We start from the raw sequence: 15,607 nt of genomic DNA on the forward strand, positions 1-15,607 counted from the left end.
CACAGCCATCGTGCCTTCAAAATTACATCAGTGCACTCGATAACAGCCCATGCTATTGCATTTGCTTTATTAGAGACCAGTTTCTGTGGTGTTTGTAGGTTGTTTAGGGGTGTCATAAGCCATGTCTTCAATGGGTAACCCCTGTCCCCTATGGATATAAACAGTCAGCCTATTTATACCTCTCAAATAAATACAATTTATTCTACAGGAGAAACTTTAACTCTAAACAAGAAGCCCAGCTGTTCTGCACAGCTCATTGTTCTTGACATGTGCCAACAGAACTGAGCTGCAGAACAAATCTGTAGTGTGTACCACGGGAACATCAGGCAGCAACATTGAACAGCAGACACTTTGCATTACATATAAGCTGCATGTCGATAGAATGGAAGTGTTTTTTATTCACATATCCAAATGCGTCATTGGATGGATCTTTGATGCATACATGTGAGTGGTCTGTTGCACCAATGACCCTGGATAGGTTGGCCAGCTCATAAAACACTTCACTAACTTCCACTTGTCTTTCCCCACCATATGAGAGCTGGATATAATCATGCATTAGTGTTAATATGCCATTAAGTACTCCAGTTAGTATACAGCATATAGATAACTGAAAAATCCCAGACCTGTCTACAATCTCCCACTGAAATGTCCCTGTAGCTAATAAGCAAGATGTTGACAGGACTTGCATAAGTATAGGTATGTCACAGCTTCTTATTGCTGCTCTTCAGAATAGGATCTATAATACAGCATAAATACACCAGAATGGGTCTAGGTAGACTAAAGCGACCAATCACACATTCATCACTCTTTGCCTGAAGAAATGTGTGTGTTTTGCTGATTTTTCATTTAAAATGACTATGTTATAATGATCTTAAGGATAAAACAGTCTTCATTGTAATTAGGTTTTTTTTAACATTAGTTTTATAAGAAAATGCCAGGACCAAAAAAAATTGTTTAAACAGAATTTGACCTGTGCTGAAATTTCACAAGGTGGTACAATTTAAGATGCACCATAAACTAAGAAATGTTAATGAAGGCCTTTCTATATAATGTATACATCTATACATTATAGCCCAGTCTCAGTCATCTTATTCTTAATGCTTTTGGATATGGTACTAGCAAATACTACACATCTTTTCAGTGACTATCCTTTCATTCAGAAGGTCAGTGAGTACTTTTGTCAAAAAAACCTTGCTTGCAACAGTCCATTTTGTAAATATCGTAAAATGCCACTGATGCAAAAAAAGCCTGCATAATCATATCAAACAATGAAAAATTAAATAGACTATGTCAGATACTTCACCTTAGTTCACTAATCTAGCTGTTTTCCAACAGAGTTTAATAGCATTGGATCTTCCCATCATGAATCCTTGTTGATTATTATTTATTATATATCATTGCAAGTAGTCTTGTAATCCATTTCTAATAATAATAATACATTTTATTTATTCATAGACGCCTTTAGTAAAACACATTATAAACACAAATAAAAATGCAAAAATTTAAATCAGACAAATCAATTATAATAAAACAGAAAAAACAGTCTTAAACAGATGAGTTTTAAGTTTAGATTTGGTAATGAGTTCCAAAGTGGGGTAGCAGAGCAACTGAATGCTCTGCTCCCAATGGTGGTAAGATGGATGAAGGGGGCAGTCAAGTAGATGGAAGAAGAGGATCTAAGGGTGAAGGAGGGAATAGCAACATGGAGGAGGTCGGACAGATATGGAGAGGTAAGGTTGTGAATAGCCTTAAATGTTAGCAGGAGAATTTTGAAGTCAATACGGAACTTAACCGGAAGCCAGTGAAACTACTGCAAGATGGGAGTGATATGGTGAATAGAGGGGGTTCTAGTAATGATATGGGCAGCTGAATTCTGGACCAGTTGAAGCTTATAAAGAGATCTGCAAGAAAGACCAAAGAAAGTGGAATTGCAATAATCCAAACAAGAGATGACAAGGATATGAACAAGGATAGCAGTTGTATGGGGTGTAAGGGAGGGGGAAATACGATTGATATGCAGGTGGAAATATGCAGACCGGGAGATGTTATTGATGTTGGACTGAAAAGATAGAGTACTATCAAGGATGACACCCAGACTTTTAACCTGTGGGGAAGAAGAAACAGAGGAATTATTAATAACAAATGAAAAATGATCAGTTTTGGATAATGTTGATTTTGCACCAAAGAGGAGAACCTCAGTTTTGTTGCTATTTAATTAAAGAAAATTTGAAGAAAACCAGGATTTAATTTTTGCTATGCAGTCAATAAGGAGGAGGGTGGAAAGGAAAAAGTAGGTTTGCTAGTGATGTAAAGCACTGGGTGTCATCAATGTGTAAAGTACTGGGTGTCATCAGTGTAACAGTGGAAGTTAATTTTATATTTATAAAAGATATTGCCTAGGGGAAGGAGGTAAATAATGAAAAGGAGGGGCCCCAGAACAGAGTCCTGGGGCACATTTGAAGTAACAGCAGTAGGTGGTATGTGAAAGTTTTAAGCTGAACGAGCTGAGTGCGGCCTAAAAGATAGGATCTGAACCAATCTAGTGGAGTGTGGGTAATGCCAATCGAAGATAATCTATTGAGAAGGAGAGTGTGATAAATAGTGCCAAAGGCTGCACTCAGATCAAGGAGGATGAGAATAGTAATTAAAGCAGAATCAGCTGCCATAAGGAGGTCATTAGTAATTTTGATGAGTGCCATTACTGTACTATGGAGGGGGCTAAAATTTAACTAAGTTCATATAGATTATTTTGAGATAAATGAGAATGAAGTTGAATAGCCACTATTTTTTCAAGAATTTTGGAAATAAAGAGTAGATTAGAAATAGTACAAAAATTACTGAAATTAGTACGATTGGCACCAGGTTTTCCCAGTATTGGGGTTATTGCAGCTGTTTTAAAAGATGAAGGAACAGTTCCAGTGGTGAAAGAGGAGTGAATTATAGCTGAAATAGGAAATCTGAAAGAGAAACCAAAGAAAGGAGGCAGGCTTTAACCAGAACTGAGGGAAGGGGATCCAGTTGTCAGGTGTATTGTTTAGACATACAGACGAGATCTGAGATGTCTGAGAAAGTAGGAAGCTTAAAAGAGGAAAATGAGTCAGAAGGTGGATGAAATTCAAATGAAGTACTGGTGGAATCTGTACCAAGAGACTGGTATATCCTTTGTATTTCTGTTTATAATTTGCACTGATTTTCCAAGTAGAAAAAGTAAGGCTTATTGGCCTTTAATATTCCTTTTTGTAATTAATTTTGCTTCCGTTCTTGTGGACTGGAATGACGATGGTAGCTTGTGAATCCTCACCAACAGTGCTGAAATGAATACCAAACTTCAAAGGCAAAAAATGTTTTTTGAATGCGAAAATGAAGAACAGCAAAAGGTGTCTTTCATCTATAAACATGGATAGGAAACTTTTTTTTCCTTTGCATCATAACGTTCAAGTTCACCACCTCTAAGGACTCACTCTTTACAACTGCAAAATGCATCCTTGTGACAGTACGGGTCAGCTCCTGGCTCCCTCTTCTTTTATAGGAGCCTCTTAAACTTAACATTATTGATAACATAACCGAGATGAGCTTGGCAAATGAGGACAAAACTCACATAAAGCAAGAGGATGGTGTTTAAGTGATCAGTGTTTTTTTGTTTTTTTTTAAAAAAAAGAAGTGGTCAAAAAGTGCAGTGCTCAGAAAACAGTTCAATAAATAATCCATAAAAAGGTACATCAGTACCTCAGGAACCTTGCACTAAATACATAGTATAATGAACTACTAAAGCAAACATAATAAATTCTCAAAGTGTTGCTCTGTATGAAAGAAATTCTAGAGTCCATGTACAGTTCATCATAGCTCTTCTGAGCAAAATTTGCAGCAAAAAGCATTCTGCTATGGCCTTCCAGGCAAAATGTATGCAATCCTAAAGCAGCTTGTCAGGACAATACCCAAAACAGCAGGAAGTGTGGACTAGAAATCAAGATGAATCTGAGAATGAAAATTATAAAAAGCCAAGAAAAAACACAAAATTAACCCTATTTAACATATGAGAATACTTTTTACATTCCAAGAAAACATTTGCAAATCCAGTTTTGTAATTTCCATGTTGAACCTAAAACCAAGAATTTAAAGCTTACTTAGTGAATGCAGAAGTCCAAATAAAAGAAGATGTTGGTTGGGGTGATTTATCTTCTCTTAGTCTGCATTCAGAAAAGTACACTAGCATGAGATTTACATTTATAAGAAGTTTTGAAATATTCTTATTTTACCTAGTTTCAAATATTAAAATCTCATTTCTTGTTTTACTTTTATTTCTTTATTTATTTGTTTGTTTATTAGTTTTTCTAAGCAGTTTGTCTCCTTAATTGTAACCTCATAATTACAAACAAAACTTTTATAAAAGCAGAATAGAAATCATGATTCTGATTTCAATAAGAATTTTAAAACACTAAGAAAATAATAATACATTAACCACATGTAACATACGTAAATAAATGCTATATAGTTTCACTCAGCATATTCTTTTTCATGTCCTCTTCTAGTGGACTGTGTATTTGTTGTCAACTGTGTCATTCTTGCTCAATTCTACCCTTTCTGGACCATCTTGCCTCCCCTTTTGTTTTGCTTTCTTGGTCTTACTCAGTGTATGTCTTCTTCTTGTGGACTGTATATTTGCTGTCAATAGTATTATTCTTGCATAATTCTGCCCTGTCTAGACAGTCTTGCCTCCTCTTTTGTTTTTAAAATTTTCAGCAGTGCTGGAGGTCAAGATTACTCTTCTCCTTTGGTTCTTGTTCCATGGGAAGAAAAGACTCATTATCTTCAACTTGCCGATATTGTTCATATTGAGAGCAAACCAAAAACTTTAAGCATCTAATGGAAAGAGAAGAAAGGTGGATGCATTATTTGCAAGTAGAATTACCAAGAAAAAAAGTAGAGAATATAGTAATTATCAAACAGTGTCTTATCAAACCATTTTCCCATATACTGAATGAGACCTTTATCGGGCACACTTTCTTGATTTAAGAAATGTCAGTAGATTTGAAATAGAAGAATGAACCTATGAATTTTAATAACTTGGAAATCAACTAAATTACAAGGTGCAAAACTGAAATATAATAGTTCAAGGCTGAAGTAGCTGAATCTGCAAAGAAAACAATAATCCATACCCTCCTAGCTATACAATGCAATGGTCATAAAACTTTACAACTTCATATATCAGGTTTATTCCTTTTTTTTGCGGGTTTATTGATTGCTTCTTCAGAATCCAGTGTATAGTTTACATGTGTTCCTTTTTAAAAGAAGACTCTGATCGCCCTCAGTAAAAGAAGTGCAACCTGAACTGTATGCTCATATCTGTTTGGCAGAATGATATAAAGGTTCTGATGGACTATTGGATACATATTGGTCCAAAGACTTGCCTGGTTTACACTGGGTTTCATTGGACTTTTGTTAAAAGCTTATCTGTTTTGCTTATTATCTTGGTATGTTAGAACATGTTGAAAATGGGTCATTCAGCCAAACAAAGTCCTATCCAATTAATTATTCCAAAGTAACATCAAGGCTAGTTTTGAAGGTCTCAGAAGTTTTACTGTCTAACACACTACTTGGTAACTTATTCCACGTGTCTCTGGTTCTCTGTATGAAGAAAAACATCTTAGTGTTTGTGCAAAATTTATCCTTAGCAAGTTTCTAACTGTGTCCACATGTTCTTCTTGAACTCTTTTTAAAGTAACAGTCTCAATCCACCATACTAATTCTCTTCATAATTTCAAGCACTTCAATCATGTCTCCTCCTAATCATTAATTTCCTTTTGCTTAAACTGCCCAGCTCTTTTACACAATTTATCCCCTATAACCTCCAATCAGCCAAGTCACTAATTCCTGAACTTATCTAGCATTGCTATGTCCTCTTTTTAGCCTGGAGACAAAACTGTACAAGGTACTCCAGGTGAGGTCTAAGAAAGCATTATAAAGCTTGAGCATAACCTCCTTGGACTTGTACTTTACACATTGTGCAACATAACCTAACATTCTATTAGCTATTTTAACGACATCCGAATACTGGCAGGTGATAGAGACAAGTCCACTAAATCCTTCTCATTAGGTGTAATTTTCAGACATCTTATTGTGTATTCAGACCTCGTATTTTTACTTCCTGTGTGTATGTTCTTGGCCTTCAGCTGTATATAGCCATATTTTGGATGCTTTGATCTGGCTTTGTATTCTTAATTGAAGATTTTGACTTTCTCCACCAGTTAACAGTGATCCAGTGATTCTTCAGAGCTGCTGGAGATTTTGTCAAGTTCATTGACCTGTCAGCAATGCACTGACTGCTGATAAGATTCCTCCTCCAAAAAGCTGTGGAACTTTAGGGAACGCCCAAACTGTTTGTTACAAAGAATGCTTAAGGGGGCGTGGAGCAGTTGTTAGTGAACAGGGGTGCTTGCTAAAATGTATAAAAATGTTAACTGCCTTCAATGAGCCTGGTGTAATAAAACAGTTTGGAAGGCTTGTGCTCCTTCATAAGGTAAGATCACCTACTCTGTTTCAATGTGAAAATGAAGTATCTGCTTCTTCCACAATATGTACACATATAATGAGTATGCCGCAAAGTAAAAGCCTAACACAAGACACAAGCTTAACTTTGGCATTTACTATCAAGTGACTGAGAGAAAGTAAGAATAACTGTTGTAACAATGAAACTAAGCTGGTAAAAACAGTATTTAACATAAAATAATCAATTGATCAGCCTTTCCAAAGTTACTTTTCATAATGACTATTTTTCTTAATACAGTAGATTTACACAGTAACTCTCATTAGAGAACAAGATCAGTACTCTTAGATAAATCAGTAATCAAAAATATAAAAAAATGTCACCGAAATGAGAATAAAAAGAAGAAATATTTTTTGTACTCACAGTCCAATGACAATTACGATCAGGATGATGACTGCAATAAACAATACCCCTAAGATAATCTCATATGTAGCAAATTTCGCTGGAACTTCAAAAAATAAATATTTTATATTCTTATCATTATACCTCATTAAGGAATATGCATTAATAAACATTTTAAAAACTCTGAACCATAATAATCTCTATCTGTATAATCTCTGAATGATGACAATGTTTTTCACAGCTCCCTCCAATATGTCCTCCCTCCATAATCACACAGGTGAATATATAATATATGTCACTTCACTTTTATTTTTAAAGGTCACATTGATCATTTGCAACTCAAAGTAATATATACAAAGTGGAAACAGTTAAAATGAAAATGCTTAATAATAATGTTAAATAAAAATAAACAGAACATCTAGCTGTATGACCTTTGTATCCACAAGTGAACCTCATTACTTATTATTATTTTTAAGAAAATAAAAAAAGTAAAAAAAAATAAAAATAAAAAAGTCAGGTATTTAAAACTTACCACACTGTATTCGAGATGTTGTACCAACATTCTTTGTGAGGTAATTGCTGTTACATGATATACATGATTCCCTTCCATACTCACTATTGTAGGTGCCATGGGGACATTTGGTGCAAGATGGCAAAGTTGCAGAACTAAATGTACCTGGTTTACACACCACTGTAAAAAGAAAAAAAATTTAAATGACTGGCATTTTGGTAAAATATTACCAATTGTAGAATTATTGACTAACATCAAGATTTGACGTAAATATGGCTTAACATTCATTTCCACTTTGTAAGTAAAGACTATTTGGATAAGTGCCTTTCAGTTCTACTTGTTTTTGTCTAGCATACTAGCAAGCCAAGAACAATGTTTTTTTTTTTTATAAATAAAGCCTAAAACTATGCAACATTTATTTAAAAGGTAACTGAAACAAAGAAAAACCTGTAGAAACAAAACATTTATTGATCTGGTATTATAAAGTATGTCTTAGTCATACCACAGCAGTTTATGCAGTCACTTTGGTCGCTTTCTTGCCCAAATCCTGGCTTACAGTGCTGAACTGTAAACCTTGTCAATGAGTCATTCAGGTGGAGTAACCTGAAGATATCTGGGATTGTGGCATTAAATTCATTGTAGCTGTGGAAGAACTCTTCTATCAATAAGTAGACCTATAAGGTGAGAATAGAAGATGTTACATAGAGTAGTACTGCAATTTTGATAATGATAAACATACTACAGCTTTAAATAGGGAGCCACAAAAATGTAATTTATGATAGTGGTTCTGCAACAAAACATTGTTGTACACTTCTGTGCATACAGTATATGCTTTAAGATAAAAATGCACTGCATAGACTGTGACAAAACCACCCAGTAAGCTTACATTTCTTTTAAGATGTAACTACTGTGATATTTTAGAAAAGTCTTGTATAAGGGTGTCACACACGTGGACATGGGAGGTAGCTAAAGGGCTTGAGTAAGGGTAGTTCTGAGACATACCGGGATGTGGCTGAGTGCACTGACTCTTTTTCTCCCTTGCCTGCAAACCATTCAAGGGAGATTCCACCTGGTCCTCTTGACGTCACTTCTGGGACCGAGCCAATGGAAGGAGATCTTGCCAGCTCTGGCCCCTGTGATTTCACGTCCGGGCTTGCACCAATGGCAGAAGACCTTCATGAGCTCTTTGACTTCACTTCCTGTCTTCCCCTTTAAAAGCCTCCACCTTTTCCCTATTCCCTCAGTTCTGTTTTGGACTCGGTTTTGTGCACAGCAGTGCTGTATTAATTTGATCAGCCAGGAAATCAATTAAACGGGTGGCTGCCCCAAACCTTTTCATGACTCATATGTCTGGTTTTTGTGACAACGGGATAAAACTTAAAAGTAATATTCAGTTTTTTAAACCATTCTTTAATGAATTTCAAAAGCAAATATGGGCTAAGCTCATCAACCCTGAACTGGGCAATTACATCAATAATGTCACTATGGTATTCAACACAGTATAGCATATTGCTGTAGCAATATTATTGCAATGCAATTCTTTTGTCTAAGTAACAATGAATGAAAAATATCTTAGTAAGATATGAATCATTAAATATAATGTCAATTGTTGAAGGTTACAAGATACAGTATGAACAGTACATTTCAGTTATGGCTATAGTAAACTCATTAATTGAAAGCATTTAAGTATTTAAGCACACAGTTCTTGAAATACCATTGCAGAGTATAAGCACAAGGAATGTCAGAATCCAAATCATTAGAACATTTTTTTACCAAAATTTATGGAAAACACTCCAGTTAATGCTTGATCTACAGATTCAGTTTAGTTGAGAATAAATGCTACATTCTGTGTGTGGCCTACTATTGATGCATACATTATTTTGTTCATAATCTTTTATTTAGGTAAGTTTACACTTATTTGTTAAAACCACTGACAGGTGAAATGAGTAACATTGATTATCATGTTAGAATGGCACCTTTCAATGGGCCGGAATATATTAGGCAGCAGATGAACAATCAGTTATTGTTTATCATGTGTTGGAAGCAGGAAAATTGGGCCAATATTAACAAGAACACACATTGCATTGCAGCTTGCCCATGTTGACCCCTGTACACCACCGAAGCACCTACAGTGAGCATATGAGCATCAGATCTGTACCATGGGGCAATGAAAGAAGGTGGCCTGGTCTGACAAATGACATTTTCTTTTAGATCATGTGGATTTTCTTTTAGATCATGTGGATGGCCGAGTGTGTTTGTTGTTTACCTGGGGAAGAGATGGCAGCATGATGCATGATGGAAAGAAATCAAGTCTGTGAAGCCAGTGCGATTCTCTGGGCGATGTTCGACTGGGAAACCTTGAGTCCTGACATTCATGTGAATGTCACTTTAATACTTCACATCTTTTCTCTTTTTTATTGATTTTAATTAGAAGCCATAGAATCAAGTCAAGCTTAACAAAGCAAACAAAGCAAAATTCAACCCCAACCAAGAGATAGAGAGGAAAGCAAGCAATCAAAGCTGCTCTATAAAAGGAACAAGAAAGGAAGGTGTAAGAGCCAATCTTAGAAAGTTAATTCCTCAAGGTTAACTCGTGTTTGCTTAATTTGAATAGAATATAATTTTCTCTCATAGCTATAGGCTATGGTGTAGCCTATAAGTTAATATGAGATAGAACTTTCTTAGCAATATCTATAATACAGTATGTTAATTGAGGTGGTTTGTGTTTGGAATAGTCCCATAGCTAGCATTGACTGAAAGACCCATTTACAGTTTGTAAATGGGATAGACATGCAGATTTTTTGACCATTTAGAAATGGTTCAACTGTATGAGCGAATTTAAAGAAAGAAACAAGATATGTAAGCTTTATACAAAACTTTTCTTAAACAAGACCTTTTTTTCTTTGCTATATCAATTTTCCTCCATTTTTGTGTGAACTGTTTTACTTTGAAATTTTACTAAAGCTTTTAAAAACAAAGATATTTTGTCTGTGGGATCATTTCAATATGTCAAGCTATTGCCAGAATCCCTTTAAGCAAACTAAAGTTATAGAACTTTAGTAATTTTGGGTAAAAAGACCTACAGAAGGGTATCCTTTTCCTTGAAATGGGAACTTATTTTAAAATGTTATTGATTATATCCTGCCATATTTTAAAAAAGGTTTTGAAAAGATCCACTAAGTAAGAATTAGATTTTTTCCAATTTCAAGCAGTATAGATCATCAGTGACCCACTGACTTAAAAGTGGTGGGGTGGGATTCTTACAGTTAAGCAAAATAAGTCTACGTGCCAATAGTGAAATAAAAGCAATTACAGTTGTTTGTCCTTGTCCACTTTAAGCCCATCTGGAAGTACACAAAATACAGCTATTAATTGATTAGGAGGGATTGTGACACCGAGGCTGTCTGATAGATATACAAAGAGTTTTGTCCAAAATATTGTTAACTTTGGTGCACATCCAGAACCTGTGGCCCAGTGAGGATGGGGCTACAATGCAACATTCACAGATTGAATCTTGTCCAGGAAACATTTTGGACAATTTTAAAAGAATGCTTTGCGAATATATAGCTAGAGTGTATTCTGTGCATGGCTGCCTTCCACTTCTTATCTGAAATATTAAGTGACAGATCCTCTCCCCAATGTACTCTGGGGTACAGAGAGGATGAGATTTTAAAATATTTTTATAAATTATAGAGATTCTATCTGAGTCTTCAAGACTGATCAATATTTCTTCTGAAATAGAACAAGGTGGGAGGTGAGGAAAATTGGGCAGGTTCTGTTTACCAAAGATTATAGCCAGTGGAAAAATTGTGTTGATGAGAAATTGAATTTGAAGCAGAATTGTTTGCATGTATATCTATGCACGGGTCTCTTGCCGATTTAATCCTGGACATTTTCTAGACATTAAATAGTGTATAAATTTGAGGGTAAGAGGGTGAAAAAAGTGGTTGTCATGTAGCAGTGCAACAGAAACGTCACATCTACCATTAGATTGTTGCAGACTCTGTACATCCTTTCATGGCAAAAATAGCATTCTACCAGTTTTTAATTTTATACCACTGGAGAGCATACAAAGTCTGGCATGCTCATGGATCATCGCCCCAGTGGTCAAGTTATACAGATGTGGCAGGGACAGGAAACAGAAGAGAGGCAAGTGGGCCGGGGTAAAGACTAGGTTTGAGCATTTCCCACATAAAACATCATTGACAAACCTCACTGTCACTAACACTAGATCTCTAGCAAACAAAATATGTGAGTTCAGATTACGAACCACTGCAAAAGGATTTAATAAAGACCGCAAAGTCATTATATTCACTGTGACCTGGTGTCACCCTTTGATTCCCAATGCAGCTAATAAACTCACTGGCCACAAAGTCACCACTTTAGCAGAAACTAGAAAAACTGGTAAGTCGCATGGTGGTGGTCTCTGTGCCTATACATTCAGTCTCTGGTGCACTGATACCACAGTTATTGATAGACTTGGAATATTTCACAGTTAGATGCACACCTTTTTATTTACCTAGGGAGTTTACAGTTAACATCAACACAGCAGTATATATCCCACCTAAACCAAATACTAAAGTAGCACTAAGTCTTCTGTTCTCAGTCACAGACTTCCAACATAATATGTACCATGATGGAGTTTTTATTACTGCTGGTAAATCTGCTTTCGATTGCATCGATTGGACCAGTTTTTGGAGAGCCCTAGAGATCGAATATGTCCCGCTGAAAATCATTCATCTTCTTCAAGCATTATACGACGGCTCAACCAGCAGTGTCCGTATCCGGAATGATATGTCTGAGGAATTCCCGATTTAAACTGGAGTCCGGCAAGGAGACGTTGCCTCGCCGCTTCTTTTCAACATTGTGATCGACGAGATTATGCGAAAAGCATTCGATGGGCGACACGGAGTTCAATACGACGACACAAATTTCTTAACCGATCTGATGTTCGCCGATGACAGTGCTGTTTTCGCCGACACGGATACTGAAGCAACGGACACTTTGTATGACATTTCCTGCATTGCAGAGTCATACGGATTGAGAATCAATGTGGATAAGACCAAAGTACTTACAACAGACGGATCGGAAGCCAGAGTTTACCTTGATGGAACTCAAATCGAGCAGGTACCACAGTTCAAGTACTTGAGATCACTGGTCACGGAAAAGAAAGCAGCATCGGCAGCCGAAGATCTCAGCCGGATCGGCCAGGCAACAGCAGCATTCGCTTCACTCAAGTGGTGCATATGGAAGCGGGCGAATATTACGATCAAAACCAAAATACGCCTATATAGGACGCTGATCCTTCCAATTCTTCTTTATGGATCGGAAACATGGACATTTCTCAAGCTGGACCTCAACAAGCTCGAGGCCTTCCAAATGCGATGCTTGAGACAGATTCTCCGTGTCTCACTCCGCGACCGCCTCCGAAACGAGACAATCAGAGAATGGTGCGATCAACAGGCACCGATCGCGGAGGAAATTAAAAAACGTTGATTAAGATGGTTCGGCCACGTCTGTAGAATGGATGAAAATCGACTACCGCACAAACTCCTATGGAGAAAACGCCCTCCTGATTGGAGGATACAACAACAAGCACCGAAGATGACATGGTTGAAACACGTAGAGAACGACCTAAAGAACCAGCGACTGACAACAATCGAAGCAAGAACCGTCTCAACCAATCGACTACAATGGAAGAGTGTGGTGAATAGAGCACGGAATCCAGCGGCACCAACAGCAGCGTATTGGCTAAGAGGTTGACCCCCTTTCCAAGCGCCAGCTATGGAATAAAGAAGAAAGAAGATTACTGCTGGTGACTTTAATCAAAACAATCTGAAGACTGTTCTACCAAACTTTTACCAACATGTTTAAGTACATTGGACTGTGTTTATACCAATAGAAAAAACTGTTATACAGCCACATCTACTGTACATTGATTTCCTATATCAAGTTTTGTATGGGTTGTCTTTCAATCAATTAATCAATAAAGATATCTGGATGTACCAAAATAGGAAACCCTGGATAAACAGAATGTTCGGGACCTCTTGAGAGCCTGTGACATGGCATATAGGCCTGGAGATGTTGTATCATACAGCCTAGACAAATCTAACATAAAAAAGGCATCAGGAAAGCTAAAGCAAACAACAAAAGCAGATAGAAGATCACTTTCAAAATGGAAACCCCCAACAGATATGGTGAGGTATTAAACAACTTACAAACGTAAAGGCAAGAATGTACTTCTCCCCAGTAGTAACAAAGTTTGCGAAGTAACATTTTTAAGCCTGCTTTGATTTAGACAACAGGACTAGGGAAACACCACCCACCCCTGTGCAGTCTGGCAGTAGCTCAATATTCAGCATACAGACACACAGTGTGAGGAAACAGTGCAGACTGTATGTGCATGGAAAGATGCTGGACATGATGGAATACCTGGACAGGTGCTCAAAGACTGTGCAAACCAACTGGAGGTTGTGCTCACAACCATCTTCAACCACTCCCTGTCTCTAGCCATTGTGCCCACCTCTCTTAAGTCTGCCACCACCATCCCCATCCCCTAACATCCGACTGCTATTGAATTTAATGATTTCAGACCAGTCACACTCACCACTATCATCATTCTCATAAATCAAGCCTAAAATTTCAAACTTTTTAGACGCCTATCAGTTTGCCTGTAGAAAGAACAGGAATGCATTTTCCAAAAACGATCAATCTTAGTGAATAACAAATGAGATAATAAACAATGCAGGTAAAGAATGAGTGAGTTTTGAAAGTGTTTCTCAAAGCCCAGTGTTATTTGACATTTAATGAATTCATATAAAGTACTCCTTTATTGGACTCCACTTCAGCGTCCATGTGATAAAAGCAGATTGTTGATAACAGGAACATTGATCACACATATTTCAATGGTCATATATATGTAATATCACTTCAGAGGGATTAAAACAACTCATGAAAGAGATAGGGGGAAAAAAGTGTTGTTTTACAAGGCTCTTGGAAGCCTTACCAACACCAAGGTCTGGCATTGAAATCAGGAAAAATGGCTCAACTTTGCTAGTGCCGCAAAAACAAAGGGTGCTGAGGTAAGAAGACAGCAGTCCAAAACTGGTGGTGGGCAGTGACAGGCAGTTCCTCTCACCCCAGAGGAGTAGGAGCAGGGCCTAGGTGTGCTGGGCTCAGTTGGCACTGAGAGAATATCTGGAGGAGTGGATGTGTGTTCAAATGAGTTCCTATCCACCTCACCCCAACTTCTATCTCACGTGTGTTCTTTTCCCTGCTCCAGTGCTGGCTTATCTCCAGGGCTATCTCACATCAGGCCAAGTCAGAGGGCTGCTCCTGCAAGAATTACTGTACATTTAATGCATAAGGGTATCAGAGTTAATTCTATTGAAAAAAAGAGAGACTTCAGCTGGAGAACATTAGCTGGAGCTGGGAACAGAAATGGAAATGCTGCTAGCAGAGGTAGAGGTACATTCAGGAGCTACTCCTGTAGAATAAGTCAAAATTCAACATTCTGACAATCCAACTTGCACTGGCAGAGGCAGAATTCTGCAGGTCCCCCATTTCAGTTCCTATCATACTACCCTTAGAAGGTGAGTTATTCATTCAAATTGAAATGAGTTAAAAAGGAAAGTGATACATAAAATCTACATTCATTAAACAAGTGTATGTTGTACTGTGTCAATGATATATGTTCTTTCATTTTAGATACATATGCATCAGACCAACCAGGCCCAGTGTTTTGAAGGCTTTTTTCCCTTGTCATATGTACATATTTTGCCTGTTATTTTATTTCTTATTTTGTACCCATAGATATATTTTGGTTGTTTAAATTGTGAGAATATATGTATTTGATGTTTTAAAACAAAACCACCATAATTTCAAATAAATACTGCAAATATTCCAAATATCATTTTCAATAAAAATCAGGCACACACATTTCTTATGATATGTCCTCTGGCTTTCAGTTCAGCCTGACGTCACTCCCTCCTCTATCTCACTAATTCAGAGTTGTCTTTCTCTACCTCTTTAATGTCATCTACACTTGATCTCAAGGAAGAGGTATGCCAGCATGTACTGCAATGTTATATAGCATAGCACAGACAACAAAAACAGCACTCAAGTGACAATTTTAGACCCTAACGAAGACTTGTGTAGGCCCTAAAAGTGCATCTTTCACATGCCCAAAACACACTCTACAACACTGTTTG

Source organism: Polypterus senegalus, chromosome 3 (genome assembly GCF_016835505.1).
Source record: "Polypterus senegalus isolate Bchr_013 chromosome 3, ASM1683550v1, whole genome shotgun sequence".
Lineage (NCBI taxonomy): Eukaryota > Metazoa > Chordata > Cladistia > Polypteriformes > Polypteridae > Polypterus > Polypterus senegalus.